The sequence below is a fragment of the Nycticebus coucang genome, chromosome 16, assembly GCF_027406575.1.
Source record: "Nycticebus coucang isolate mNycCou1 chromosome 16, mNycCou1.pri, whole genome shotgun sequence".
In the NCBI taxonomy this organism is placed as follows: Eukaryota; Metazoa; Chordata; class Mammalia; order Primates; family Lorisidae; genus Nycticebus; species Nycticebus coucang.
The window spans coordinates 72,864,324-72,879,480 of record NC_069795.1 but is presented as its reverse complement, the minus strand read 5'-3'; the positions used below and the strand labels follow the sequence as shown (position 1 = coordinate 72,879,480).

Here is a 15,157-nt window from a genome sequence, read left to right as displayed (position 1 = left end):
CCAGGCTGGAGTACACTGGTACAATCATAGCTCATTATAACCTTGAATTCCTATAGTCAAGTGATCCTCCTGCTTCAGCCTCCACTGATTTTAGCATTCATTCATGATTCTTGCCTACGACAGTTATTACTGTAGTGTTTGCCCAGTGGAAATTTTGTATTTCTATCATTCTCTGCACATTTATTAATTGGATTTCTAGTGTAAAAATAAGCTAGCTTTTCTGGCATTTAAAAATAATACTTAATTCTTTGGTTTCAAGGTGTTTTAAAAGTAATGGTCCCTACCTCACAGATTACTTATTAAGTATAAAAGAGAAAAAGACATCTTTACAACGGAGTGATAGATACCACTTTCACCAAATGATCAAACTTACTACATGTTTCCTGACTGATACAATAAGAGATATACAACATATTATACTACACAGTACTGTTGCCAAAATATTTAACCTGAATCTAACAAGAAATAGACCATAGAAATGGAATTCTAAAAAAATACAAGTAACCTATAAGACAGAAATGGAAAAATGAAAAACAAAACAAAAAATAAGCCCTAACATATCCATAATTATGCTAAATGTACATGGCTTAACATGAGCAATGGCAGAGTAGATTTAAAAACATGAACCAACTCCATGCTGTCTCTCAGAAACTCACTTCAAGTGATATAGGCAAGTTGAAAGTAAAAGGATGGAAAAGGATATGTCATACAAACATTAATCAAAAGAAAGCAAAAGTGGCTACATTAATCTCAGATAAATACCAAAATATTTCAAAGCAAAGAAAATAACCAGGGACATTATATGACAACAAATGGGTCAACCCTCCAAGAAGACATAGCAGTCAATCCTAAATGTTCATGAACTGAACAACATAAGTGTAAAAATATGAGAAGCAAAAAATAGAACTAACATAAAAAACAGAAAAATCTATAATTCAATACTCTTCTCTCAACAACAGAACAAACCACTAGATGGAAAATAATCAGCAAGGATATAGAACTCAACAATACCATCAACTAACATGTCCTAAACATTTATAGAAAACTCACCTAACAGCAGCAGAATACACTATATGTTCAAGTGCTACTGGAGCATATACCAAGATAGAACATATTTGGGGCCATAAAACAAAGCTCAACAAATTGAAAATGAAATCATAGTGTGTGTTTTCTGACCAGAATGGAATAAAACGAGAAGTCAGTAACAAAAAGATAGAAGAATATCTCCAACCACCCAGACATTAAGTAATCCATAAAGTCAAAGAGGAAGTCTTAAGAAGATTTTGTTTTTATTTATTTTTTTTTACTGTTATTTGCATTTATTTTATGTTGCATCTATTCCCGTGCCATAAGGTTTTGTTTCTTCAGTTTCTTCTGGGATATCTTTTTCTTCTGTGCTACCTCCTTTTCTGGTTTGGGAACAATTTGTTCCTTTTCAGTAAGGATCATCTCAATGTGGCAGGGGGAGCTCACATATGGTTTAATGAGACCATGAGCTCTGTAAATTCGGCAACGCATCTTGGGTGCTTTGTTCACTTGCATATGCTCAATGACCAGAGAATCCACATCTAAACCCTTAAGTTCAGCATTAACTCTCTGCATTTTTAAACATGTGCAGCAAAAACTCAGCATTCTTTTTGGGCCACTGACCCCATGTCCAGCCCCACTGTTTGGCCTGGGCATAGCTACCAATGCCACCATAATTGAACTAAATAAAAATGGATCTAAAGAAATGCTAACAGAGAAACTTATAACACAAAATGCATACATCATAAAAAAAAATCTCAAATCAATAATCTAAGCTCCCACCTCAAGAACCTAAAAAAAGAACAAAATAAACTGAAAGTAAGCATGAGGAAGAAAAAATTAACAGAGGAAATCAATAAAAACTTAAAATAGCCAAACAGTTATAAAAACCAGAAAAACTAGATAAGGTTCTTTGAAAAGATCAATACAATTGACATGACTGACAAAGAAAAGGAGAAGGAAGATACAAATTACCAATATCAATTACCAATATCAAAATAGTGGATATCGACACAGACCTTGCAGATATCAAAAGAACAGTAGAGAATACTTGAACCAACTTTGCACACATAAATTTGATAAATTAGATGAAAAGCACTTCTTCAAAAAGCACACCTACCAAATTCACTCAATACAAAACAGATAATTTGAATAGCCCTATACCTATTAAGAAAATTGAATTTAAGACTTAATTATATAGCTATATTAATCAAGACTATGTGGTACTGGTGGAGGGATAGACAGAAACATGAATGGAACAGAATACAGAACCCAGAAATAACCTCATACAAATACACAAATATGGCCAGTTGATTTTTGATAGATGTGCAAGAGCAATTCACCTTTTCAACAAATGGTGCTAGAGCAATTGGTCACAAATAGGTCAAAAAGAAAAAAAAAAAAAAAGGAACCCCCACCTAGGCTACATCTCACATCTTCTATGAAAATTAACTGAAAATGGGGCGGCGCCTGTGGCTCGGTAGGTAGGGCGCCGGCCCCATATACCGAGGGTGGCGGGTTCAAGCCCGGCCCCAGCCAAACTGCAACCAAAAAATAGCCGGGCGTTGTGGCGGGCACCTGTAGTCCCAGCTACTCGGGAGGCTGAGGCAAGAGAATCGCTTAAGCCCAGGAGTTGGAGGTTGCTGTGAGCTGTGTGAGGCCATGGCACTCTACCAAGGGCCATACAAAAAAAAAAAAAAAAAAGAAAATTAACTGAAAATGACTCATAAACCTAAATGCAAAACACACAACTATAAAACTTTGAGAAAAAAAAATAGGAGAAAATCTTCTGACACAGAGGCCAAAAACTTCTTAGTCTTGACATCGAAAAGGGAGGCCTGGTAAAAATGTAAAAATAACCTAATAAACTGTTAGTAACAGTTAAAAATATTCTATGAGTTCCCGAGGTAACAGGTCCCCCAGGGGAGTTCTGTTCTGCACAACTTCTGAAAAGGGCTAAATAGATGGACAAGAGATATAAACTTTTCTCTTTTGAAACTGCTTTTTTGAGAATCTCTTTTTCTATGGAGTTCCTGAGTAAACAAGGAAGGAGCTTCAGGCTTCAGTCCTATCTTGAGGAAGACTCTGCCCATCTTTTGCAATAATCGTCCATCTATAAAGAAAGGTTGGGGAACCAGGTCTTGGACTTTGACATCCAGCCCAGCTTGTTTTTATTACCGACGTGCCGCTAAGAAAGAAAATAAATAAATAAAAGAAATATGGCAGTTTCTCAACTGTATCCTGCCATTTTACACATGTCCCCCAGCACCTACCCCTGCCTTAGTAAGCCTCAACAGCTGGTTTTTGAGGCCAGCACATTCTTCCTTTCCCACCTCCATGATGGTCCTTTCCACTCCTCAAGAGAAAGTAAGTAAACTCTGGGCAGCGCCTGTGGCTCAGTCAGTAAGGCGCCGGCCCCATATACTGAGGGTGGCGGGTTCAAACCCGGCCCCGGCTGAACTGCAACCAAAAAATAGCCGGGCATTGTGGCGGGCGCCTATAGTCCCAGCTACTTGGGAGGCTGAGGCAAGAGAATAGCTTAAGCCCAGGAGTTGGAGGTTGCTGTGAGCTGTGTGATGCCATAGCACTCGACTGAGGGCCATAAAGTGAGACTCTGTCTCAATAAAAAAAAAAAAAAAGAAAGTAAGTAAACTCCTTCTTTTTATCCTAATCTTTGGAGAAATCTTTCTCAAAACCTGTGTGCATTAGCTCTGTACTGGCTTACACTCCACCAGACATCATAAACATGATCCATAAAAGGATAACTTGGGTGGTGCCTATGGCTCAGTGAGTAGGGTGGTGGCCCCATATACCGAGGGTGGTAGGTTTGAACCTGGCCCCAGCCAAACTGCAACAAAAAAGAGCCAGGCATTGTGGTGAGTGCCTGTAGTCCCACCTCGGGAGGCTGAGTATCATCTAAACCCAAGAGCTGGAGGTTGCTGTGAGTCGTGACACCACAGCACTCTACCGAGGGCAACAAAGTGAGACTCTGTCTCAAAAAAGAAAAAAATAAAAGGATAACTTGATCAACCGAATTATATCAAAATTAAAAAGTTTTGTTCTACAAAAGACCCTATTAAGAGAATGAAAAAACAGGGGAAGAGCAAGATGGCGGTCGAATAATAGCTTCCTTGTAACTGGGCATGGTGAGACTGGGGAGAGAAGACTTCAGGCACGTCTGGCTGGTGGGATCTGCCCAGAAACATCCCTTTGGGGACACAGGGAGTCAGTAAGAGACTTCTGGACCCCATGAGGAGGACAAAACTGGCAAGTGGTTGCATGTGTTTGTTCAGTCCAATCCCGCTGGCCACTGATTCATTGAAACCCTAAGCCAGAAGCATGGCTTGAAGAGCAAGAGGAAGTGAAAGGAAAATTAGGGCAAGGAAACAGATAAAAGAAAACACTCATGAGGAAGAATCAGGAGAAAAATCCTGGCGACATGAAAAATCAGTCCAGAGGGCGGCACCTGTGGCTCAAGGAGTAGGGCGCTGGTCCCATATGCCGGAGGTGGTGAGTTCAAACCCAGCCCTGGCCAAAAAAAAAAGAAAAGAAAAATCAGTCCAGAGCAACCCTCCCACCAAGGGACTGTTAGGTTGCTACTGCAGAGAATTCCACCTATAAAGAAATGTTAAAAATGACAGAAAGGGAATTTAGAATACAGATGATGAAAACATGAAGGAAATGATGGAAACAATGAAGGAAACTCCTGATAAAGTGGAAAATAACCAAAAGGAAATCCAAAACAGAATCAAATAAGAGATGAACAATATAAAGAATATAGAAAGGATACAGCAGAGCTCAAGGAACTGAAGCAGTCAATTAAGGAACTTAAAGATGCAATAGAAAGCATCAACAACAGATTAGACCGTGCAGAAGAAGGAATCTCAGAGGTAGAGGACAAAGCTCTTGAGATAACTCAGATAGTTAAAGAGGCAGAAAAGAAGAGAGAGAAAGCAGAACGTTCACTGACAGAATTATGGGACTTTATGAAGCATTCAAACATATGAGTTATAGGTATCCCAGAAGGGGAAGATGAATGCTTCAAAGGAATGGAAGCCATACTAGAGAATATTATAAATGAAAATTTCCCAAATATCACCAAAGATTCTGACACACTCCTTTCAAAGGGATATCAGACCCCAGGTTGCCTTAACTCTAACAGACCTTCTCCAAGACACATTGTGATGAACCTGTCCAAAGTCAAGACAAAAGAAAAGATTCTTCAAGCTGCCAGGAGTAAGTGCCAGTTGACCTACAGGGGCAAATCCATCACCATGACTGCAGACTTCTCTAATGAAACATTTCAATCAAGAAGACAATGGTTATTGCCACAACACCCAGCTATTTTGTTTTTGTTGTTGCAGTTTGGCTGGGGTTGGGTTTGAACCTGCCACCCTTGGTATATGGGTCAAGCACCCTATTCACTAGCCACAGGCGCTGCCCAGTTATCTACCTTTAATCTCCTTAAACAGAACAATTTCCAGCCCAGAATTCTATATCCTGCTAAGATAAGCCTTAAGTGACAGAGAAATTAAATCATTTACTGATATGCAAACACTGAGGAAATTCACCACAATAAGACCAGCTCTACAGGAAATACTTCAACCTCTTCTACACACTGACCATCACAATGGATCAGCGGCAAAATAAGGACTCAGAAATTAAAGGACAGAACCTAACTTTCACACTGATGTAAAAGATAAAACAAGCAATAGACTCTCACACAATAAGATGAATAGAACGCTACCACACTTATCAATTATCTCAATAAATGTTAATAGCTTGAATTCCCCACTGAAGAGGCATAGATTGGCTGATTGGATTAAAAAACACAAGCCATCCATTTGCTGTCTGCAGAAAACACACCTACCTTCAAAAGACAAATTGAAACTCCGAGTTAAGGGTTGGAAGACAATTTTTCAGGCAAAGCGAATTCAGAAGAAAAGAGGGGTAGCAATCTTATTTTCAGACACATATGGATTTAAAGCAACTAAAGTCAAAAAAGACAAAGATGGTCACTTTATATTGGTCAAGGGAAAAATACACCAAGAAGACATTTCTTTTTTTTTTTTTTTTTGTAGAGACAGAGTCTCACTGTACCGCCCTCGGGTAGAGTGCCGTGGCATCACACGGCTCACAGCAACCTCTAACTCCTGGGCTTCCGCGATTCTCTTGCCTCAGCCTCCCTAGTAGCTGGGACTACAGGCGCCCGCCACAACGCCCGGCTATTTTTTTTTTTTTTTTTTTTGTTGTTGCAGTTTGACCGGGGCTGGGTTTGAACCCGCCACCCTCGGCATGTGGGGCCGGCGCCCTACTCGCTGAGCCACAGGCGCCGCCCACCAAGAAGACATTTCAATTCCAAATATTTATGCACCCAACTTAAATGCTCCCAGATTCTTAAAACAGACCTTACTCAGTCCCAAATATTTATGCACCCAACTTAAATGCTCCCAGATTCTTAAAACAGACCTTACTCAGTCTGAGCGATATCTTATAACACCATAATAACAGGGGACTTTAATACTCCTCTTACCGAGTTGGACAGATAGATTCTCTAAACAGAAATTAAATAAAGATGTAAGGGACTTAAATGAGACCCTAGAACAACTGGGCTTGATAGACGCATATAGAACACTCCATCCCAAAGATAAAGAATATACATTCTTCTCATCACTCCATGGAACGTTCTCCAAAACTGATCATATCCTAGGACACAAAACAAACCTCAACAGAATCTAAAGAACTGAAATTTTACCTTGTATCTTCTCAGACCGCAAGACACTACAAGTGGAACTCAACTCCAACAAAACTGTTCAAACCCACACAAAGGCATGGAAATTAAACAACCTTCCATTGAATGACAGTTGGGTGCAGGAAAAAATAAAATAGGGAATCATTAACTTCCTCAAGTATAACAACAATGATGACACAAGCTACCAAAACCTGTGGGATACTGCAAAAGCAGTTCTAAGAGGAAAATTTATCGCTTTAGATGCCTACATTCGAAAAACAGAAGGAGAGCGTATCAACAAACTCACAAGCCATCTTACGGAACTGGAAAAAGAAGAACAATCTAAGCCTAAACCCAGCCCAAGAAAAGAAATATCCATAATTAAATCAGAGAACAAGGAGATTGAAAACAAAAGAATCATTCAGAAAATTAATGAAACAAGGAGTTGGTTTTTTGAAAAAATTAATAAAATAGACAAACCATTGGCCAGACTAACTAGAAATAGAAAAGTAAAACCTCTAGTAATCTCAATCAGAAATGATAAAGGGAGGTGCATCTTAAAAGGGTATATGTGAAACTTGGTAAACGGTCTTTGAAGCTAGTGAATGATGCCCCATGAATATATCAATGTACACAGCTATGATTTAATAATAATAAAAAAAAGAAATGATAAAGGGGAAATAACAACTGATCCCACAGAGATACAAGAGATCATCTCTGAATACTACCAGAAACTCTATGCCCAGAAATCTAACAATGTGAAGGGAATGGATCAATATTTGAAATCACACCCTCTCCCTAGACTTAGCCAGGAAGAAACAGAGCTCCTGAACAGATGAATTTCATGCACTGAGATTAAAAAAACAATAAAAAAAGTTTCCAACAAAAAAATGTCCTGGTCCAGATGGCTTCACACCAGAATTCTATTAAACCTTCTAAGAAGAGCTTATTCCCATACTGCAGAAATTATTCCAAAAAATTGAGTAGAATCTTCTCCAACATGTTCTATGAAGCAAACATCACCCTGATACCAAAACAAGGACAAGACCCAACTAAAAAGGAGAATTTCAGACCAATTTCACTAATGAATATAGATACAAAAATTCTCAACAAAATCCTAGCCAATAGATTACAGCTTATCATCAAAAAAGTCATTCATCATGATCAAGTAGATTTCATCCCAGGGATGCAAGGCTGGTTTAACATATGCAAGTCCAAAAATGTTATTCACTGTATCAACAGAAGCAAAAAGAAAGACCATATGATCCTCTCAATGAGAAAAAGCATTTGATAAAATCCAGCATCCTTTTCTAATTAGAACACTGAGGAGTACAGGCATAGGTGGCACATTTCTTAAACTGATTGAAGCTATCTATGACAAACCCACAGCTAATATTTTACTGAATGGAGTAAAACTGAAAGCTTTTCCTCTTAGAACTGGAACCAGACAAGGTTGTCCTCTGTCACCATTACTATTCAACATAGTGCTGGAAGTTCTAGCCAATACAATTAGCCAAGGAAATAAAGGGCATTCAAATGGGAGCAGAGGAGGTCAAACTCTCCCTCTTTGCTGACGATATGATCAAAACTTACAGAACCCCAAAGACTAAACCACAAGACTGCTGGAAGTCATCAAAAAATACAGTATGTCTCAAGATATAAAATTAATTTCCACAAAACAGTAGCCTTTATAGACGCCAATAACAGCCAAGATGAGAGGCTAATTAAGGACACAACTCCTTTCACCATAGCTTCAAAGAAAATGAAATACCTAGGAATATACCTAACAAAAGAGATAAAGGACCTCTATAAAGAAAATTATGAAACCCTAAGAAAGGACATAGCAGAGGATATTAACAAATGAAAGAACATACCATGCTCATGGCTGGGAAGAATCAACATGGTTAAAATGTCTATACTTCCCAAAGCAACCTACCGATTCAATGCCATCCCCATTAAAATACCAACATTGTACTTTCCAGACTTGGAAAAAATGATTCTGCATTCTGTATGGAACCAGAAAAAACTCTGTACAGTGAAGGCAGTTCTTAGTAATAAAAACAAAGCTGGGGGCATCAGCATACCAGATTTTAGGCTGTACTACAAGGTCACAGTGGTCAAGACAGCATGGTATTGGCATAAAAAGAGAGACACAGACATTTGGAATCGAATAAAAAACCAGGAAATGAAACTAACATCCTACAACCACCTAATCTTCGATAAACCAAACAAGAATATACACTGGGGGAAAGACTCCCTATTCAATAAATGGTGCTGGGAGAACTGGATGTCTACATGTAAAAGACTGAAACTGGAGCCACACCTTTCCCCACTCACAAAATTTGATTCAAGATGGATAAAGGACTTAAATTTAAGGCATAAAACAATAAAAATGTTCAAAGAAAGCATAGGAAAAACACTGGAAGATATCGGCCTGGGGAAAGACTTCATGAAGAAGACTGCCATGGCAATTGCAACAACAAAAATAAACAAATGGGACTTAATTAAAGTGAAAAGCTTCTGTACAGCTAAGGAAACAACAACCAAAGCAAATAGACAAACTACACAATGGGAAAGGATATTTGCATATTTTGAATCAGACAAAAGCTTGATAACTAGGATCTATAGAGAACTCAAATTAATCTACATAAAAAAGCCAACAATCCCATATATCAATGGGCAAGAGACATGAATAGAACCTTCTCTAAAGAAGACAAATGGCTAACATACGAAAAAATGTTCATCATCCCTAATTATTAGAGAAATGCAAATCAAAACCACCCTGAGATACCATCTAACCCCAGTGAGAATGGCCCACATCACAAAATCTCAAAACTGCAGATGCTGGCGTGGATGTGGAGAGAAGGGAACACTTTTACACTGCTGGTGGGACTGCAAACTAATACAACCTTTTTGTAAGGAATTATGGAGAAACCTTAAAGAACTCAATCTAGACCTCCCATTTGATCCTGCAATCCCATTACTGGGCTTCTACCCAGAAGGAAAAAATCCTTTTATCATAAGAACACTTGCACTAGACTGTTTATCACAGCTCAATTTACAATTGCTAAAATGTGGAAACAGCCTAAATGCCTTCCAACCCAGGAATGGATCAACAAGCTGTGGTATATGTACACCATGGAAGACTATTCAGCCATTAAAAAAAATGGAGACTTTACAGCCTTTGTATTAACCTAGATGGAAGTGGAACACATTATTTTTAGTAAAGCATCACAAGAGTGGAGAAGCATGAATCTTATGTACTCAATTTTGATATGAGGACAATTAATGACAATTGATGACACGGTGTGGGTGGGGGAAGGGGAGAGCAGAGAGAGAAAGGAGGAGGGGAGGGGTAGGGAAAGGAGAAGAAAGGAAGGAGGGGGGTGGAGTCTTGGTGTGTGACACACCTTTTAGGGGCAAGACGAAATTGTAAGAGGGATTTTACCTAACAAATGCAATCAGTGTAACCTGGTTTCTTATACCCTCAATGAATCCTCACAACATCAAAAAAAAAAAAAATTGAAAAAAATAGTTTAATATAATAAATTGTACATGAACTTCAAAAAAAGAGAGAGAGAGAGAGAATAAAAAGACAAAATACAGACCAAGAAAGGATATCAGTCAGGGGAGGGGAACTTGTAGCCTGTGGCCACATGTGGGCTTCTGGATCCTTGAGTGTGCCTTTGGACTGAATCCAAGTTTGACTGAACAAATCCTTTTAATAAAGGGTTTGTTTGTGGTATTTGAATTCAGTTCACTCAGTCTATGGGCCATATGTACAGCTGTCCCTCAGCTGTCCCACAATCTGCATATGCTTAAGTCCCTGATATAAAATAGCATAGTATTTACACGTGAGAAATAAAAATAAAATCTTAAGTCCCTACCAACCAGCTCAACAGACCCATCTCTCCCCACTTGGCCAAAAGGACCCCAGAGAAAGCTTAAACCTCAGTGCCCAGCCATGAAGGGACCGGAGGTCAGACGTGGCTCATTATCCCCCCACCTCCCTTACTGCCACCAGGCTTTCTTCCCTAGGGTTAAACAGAACCAGCCTTTTGGAAAGACTTGCTCCACCTCCAGTTACAACCAACCACTAATGCTGCTTCTACCTTTTTGTATTATTTGTTTTTTTGAGACAGAATCTCACTCTGTTGCACCAGGCTAGAGTGCCACTGGCGTCATAGCTCACAGCAACCTCAAACTCCTGGGCTCAAGTGATCCTCTTGCCTCAGCCTCCTGAGTAGCAGGGACAATAGGCGTGTACTACAATGTCTGGCTAATTTTTCTATTTTTTAAATTAGAGATGGGGTCTCACTCTTGCTTAGGCTGGTCTCAAACTCCTGAACTCAAGAGATCCTCTGGCCTCGGCCTCTCACAGTGCTAGGATTATAGGTGTGAGCCATCACTCACATCTATAATTTTGTGGTTTTAGCATAATTGACCAGCATTCCTTCCTGATAAGAGACCCCTGACCATGGAATGGTTCTGGCCAGTCTACAAAAGATGCACAGAGAGGGCATTAGTGTCCTCTGCTTCATCTTTGGGTAACAGAGGGCCAAAAATTCCACCACTGGATCATGTTAATGCCACCATTTTCTGAACATGGAGCTCATGAAGTAGCATGAAGCTCATCTGTACATACGCATGTTTCTCATTTCATAAAGATTCACGACTCCTCCTATAGCTTGTTAAGTCCAGTATGTATATTCCACCAACTGCTCAGCCTAAATTCCTGTCCTCATTCTCCCTCCCTTGAAGTACCTGCTCCTGGATCCTGGCTTCCATGCTTCCCAGCCAGTCAGAATAGTCACCTTACGTACTACAATGCTTTCTAAGAAATTAAGCTCTCCTTTCCAAATTTACGAACCTCATCATTCCTAGTTGACACACGTAACCTATGCATATCTTCCTGTATATTTTATTTTTGAGACAGAGTCTTGCTCTGTTGCCTGGCTAAAGTGCAGTGGCACTCTAACTGTAATTACCTCAAATTCCTGGGCTCATGCAATCCTCTTGTCTCGCCTCCCAAGTAGCTGAGACTATAGGTATGTGACTCTGCTCAGTTAATTTTTCTATTTTTAGTAGAGATAGAGTTTCCTTATTGCTCAGGCTAATCTCAAATTTCTGAGCTCAAATGATCTTTCCACCACAGCCTCCCTTAGTGCCAGGATTGTAAGTCTGAGCCACCATGCCCCACTCTTCCTGTACTTGTACTTTAGACAATCTCTAGATTACTTAAAACACCTCATATGATATAAATGCTATGTAAATAGAATTGTTTGCTACGTAAATTGTATTGTTTAGTGAATAATGACATGGAAAAAGTCTGTACATGTTTAGGCCAGAGGCATTTTTTTTTTTTTGATCCACATTTGGTATAATTCATAGATTTAGAACCCATGGATTTGGGGGGGGGGGCAAATGTATAAAGAACTCTTAAAAAAGCAAAAAACCAAAAATCCAAAATAAGCAAAAGAAAAACCGACATTTCAGTGAAGAGAATATACAGATGACAAACACATGAAATGATGTTTAACATCGTTAGCTATTAGGGAAATTTCAATTAAAAAACCACAATGAGCTATCACTACATACTGATCAGAATGGCTAAAATAAAAATAGTGGCAATACCAAATGCTGACAAGCAGAGAAACTGAATTACTCACATATGGCTGGTGGTAATGTAAAATGGTACAGTCATTCTGGAAAACAGTTTGTCAGTTTCTTAATAAAACTAAGCATGCAACTACCACAAGACCTGGCAATTGCACTCCTAGGCATTTATCTCAGAGAAATGAAGACTTACACACACACACACACATACATGTTTGCTTATAGCAGCTTTATTTATAATAGCCAAAAATTGGAAACAACTCAGATATACTTCAATAGGTAAATGATTAAACAAAACTACAGTACATCCATAGGATGGAATTCTACTTGGCAATAAAAAGAAACAAACTATTTTTTTTTTTTTTTTTGGTTTTTGGCCAGGGCTAGGTTTGAACCTGCCACCTCCAGCATATGGAATCAGCGCCCTACTCTTTGAGCCACAGGCGCTGCCCAAGAAACAAACTATTGATTACAAAACAGTTTGGCTGAATTTCCAGAAAATTATGCTGAATTAAAAATGCAGTCACAAAAGGTTATTGTTGTGGACTGAATGTTTATGTTTCTCAAACCCCATTCATATATAAGCTCTAACACCCAGTATGATGGTGGTACTTTGGGGGAGGTTGTTGGGGTTAGATAAGAGTGTGCCCCCATAATGGATCAGTGATCTCACAAGAAGAGGAAGAGACACCAGTGCTTTCTCTTTCTGTTATGGGGGGACACCAAGAAAAGATAGCCTTCTACAAGCCAGAAAGAAGGCCTTCACAAAGAACTGAATCAGCCCAGCACCTTTATCTTGGATTTAGGGAGCCTCTAAAACTGTGAGAAATAAATGTCTGTTGTTTAAGCCACCTGTCTATGGTGTTTTGTTATAGCAACCTAAACTGATTAAGACAGTTATATACTGTATGATTCCATTTATATAACATTTTAAAAATGAGAAAATTAGGCCAGGCACAGTGGCTCATGCCTGTAATGCTGGCACTCTAGGAAGCTGAGATGGATGGATTGCCTGAGTTCACAGGTTTGAGACCAGCCTGAGGAAGAGCAAAACCCCATTTCTAAAAATAGCCAAGCTATTTTTGTGGCAGGCAGCTGTAGTCCCAGCTACTTAGAAGGCTGAAGCAAGAGAATCACTTGAGCCCAAGAGTTTAAGGTTGCTGTGAGCTATGACACCATAGCAGTCTACCAAGGATGACAAAGTGAGGCTCTATCTCAAAAAAAAAAGAGAGAGAGAGAGGGAGAGAAAATTACAAAAATGAAGAACATGTTAGTGATTGTCAGAGATTAGGGAGAAGTTAGGGCAGGAGGGTAATGGCTATAAAAAGGCACCATGATCCTTGTGGTGACAAGAATGTTCTGCATTTTGACTACATCAATACCAATATCCTCATTGTGATACTGTATTACAGTATTACATTGTGATACTATATTACGGTTTTGCAAGATGGAACCTTTGGGAAAAACCAGGTAAAGGGTACATAGAATCTCTTTTATAACTCTACATGGACCTAAAATTATCTCAAAATTAAAAGTTTTATGAGATAAACAATTTGACAAATATGTATCTGTCTCACTTACTTTATAAAAAACTACAGATGCTCCTCAACTTACTATAGGTTATGTCCTAATACATGTATACACATCATAAGTTGAAAATATCAGTAATTCAAAATGCATTTAATACACCTAATCCACTGAACATCATAGCTTAGCCTAGCCTACTTTAAACAGGCTCAGGACACGAACTTTAGCCGATACGCAAAATCATCTAACACAATACATATTTTATAATAAAGCATTTAATATCTTGTGTAATTTATTGAATACTGTAGTAAAAGCAAAAACCAGAATGGTCGTATAGGCGCTTAAAATATGGTGTCTACTTAACATGTATCACTTCTGCCTGATTGTAAATTAAAAACATTCTATGCCAGAAGTTATCTGTACACACACACATATGAAGAAAGAATGAGATGAAGGAAGTGCTGCAAAATGTTAACAATTAATGACTCCAGGCATACTAGTCTTTTAACTTTTCTGTACATTTAAAAGTTTTCAAAAGAAGGTGTTGAGGGAAAAGGAATAGTCTCTAGTCTCTTCACTGATTCTTTGACTTCTTATTTGAAATGTTCCCTATCAAGATTGATCCTATTTGACTGAGCTCTGTGCTTCCCTAAGCACCTACATCCTGGAGACAAAGGTGACAAACCATGTAGCAGAGGCCTTTCAGCTCTGATCTAAAGAGGATTAAAAAGTATCCTGATAACTGGAGGCACAGCATGTTATGTGGTTAAAAGTCATCACCTAAGTTTTAATGCAAAAAAAACAACATTATTATCGTACTGCTCAACATATTGGGAAAGCAGGCAATTTCTTTCCTGTCAATACGAAAGAAATGGCTTCTTGCTTTTCTTTTTTTTTTTTTTTTTGTAGAGACAGAGTCTCACTTTATGGCCCTCGGTAGAGTGCCATGGCATCACACAGCTCACAGCAACCTCCAACTCCTGGGCTTAAGCGATTCTCTTGCCTCAGCCTCCCAAGTAGCTGGGACTACAGGCGCCCACCACAACGCCCGGCTATTTTTTTGTTGCAGTTCGGCCGGGGCCGGGTTTGAACCCGCCACCCTCGGTATATGGGGCCGGCGCCTTACCGACTGAGCCTTGCTTTTCTTTTTGAAAGCATTACTTTACTTCTCTGAAGTACAAGAACACTTGAGTGACACTGCTCCACCATGAGGCAACTCTTAGAACTACTTCAGGCTGTTCTGAGGAGCACAGCTCA

The 15,157-nt window shown here is 39.1% G+C and overlaps 1 protein-coding gene across 3 annotated transcripts in view; it reads right to left on the bottom strand.

The window, feature by feature from the left end:
• The window catches only part of SEC22A (SEC22 homolog A, vesicle trafficking protein), an 82,528-nt gene that overhangs the window by 1,572 nt on the left and 65,799 nt on the right, over positions 1-15,157 (bottom strand). The window lies entirely within an intron of this gene.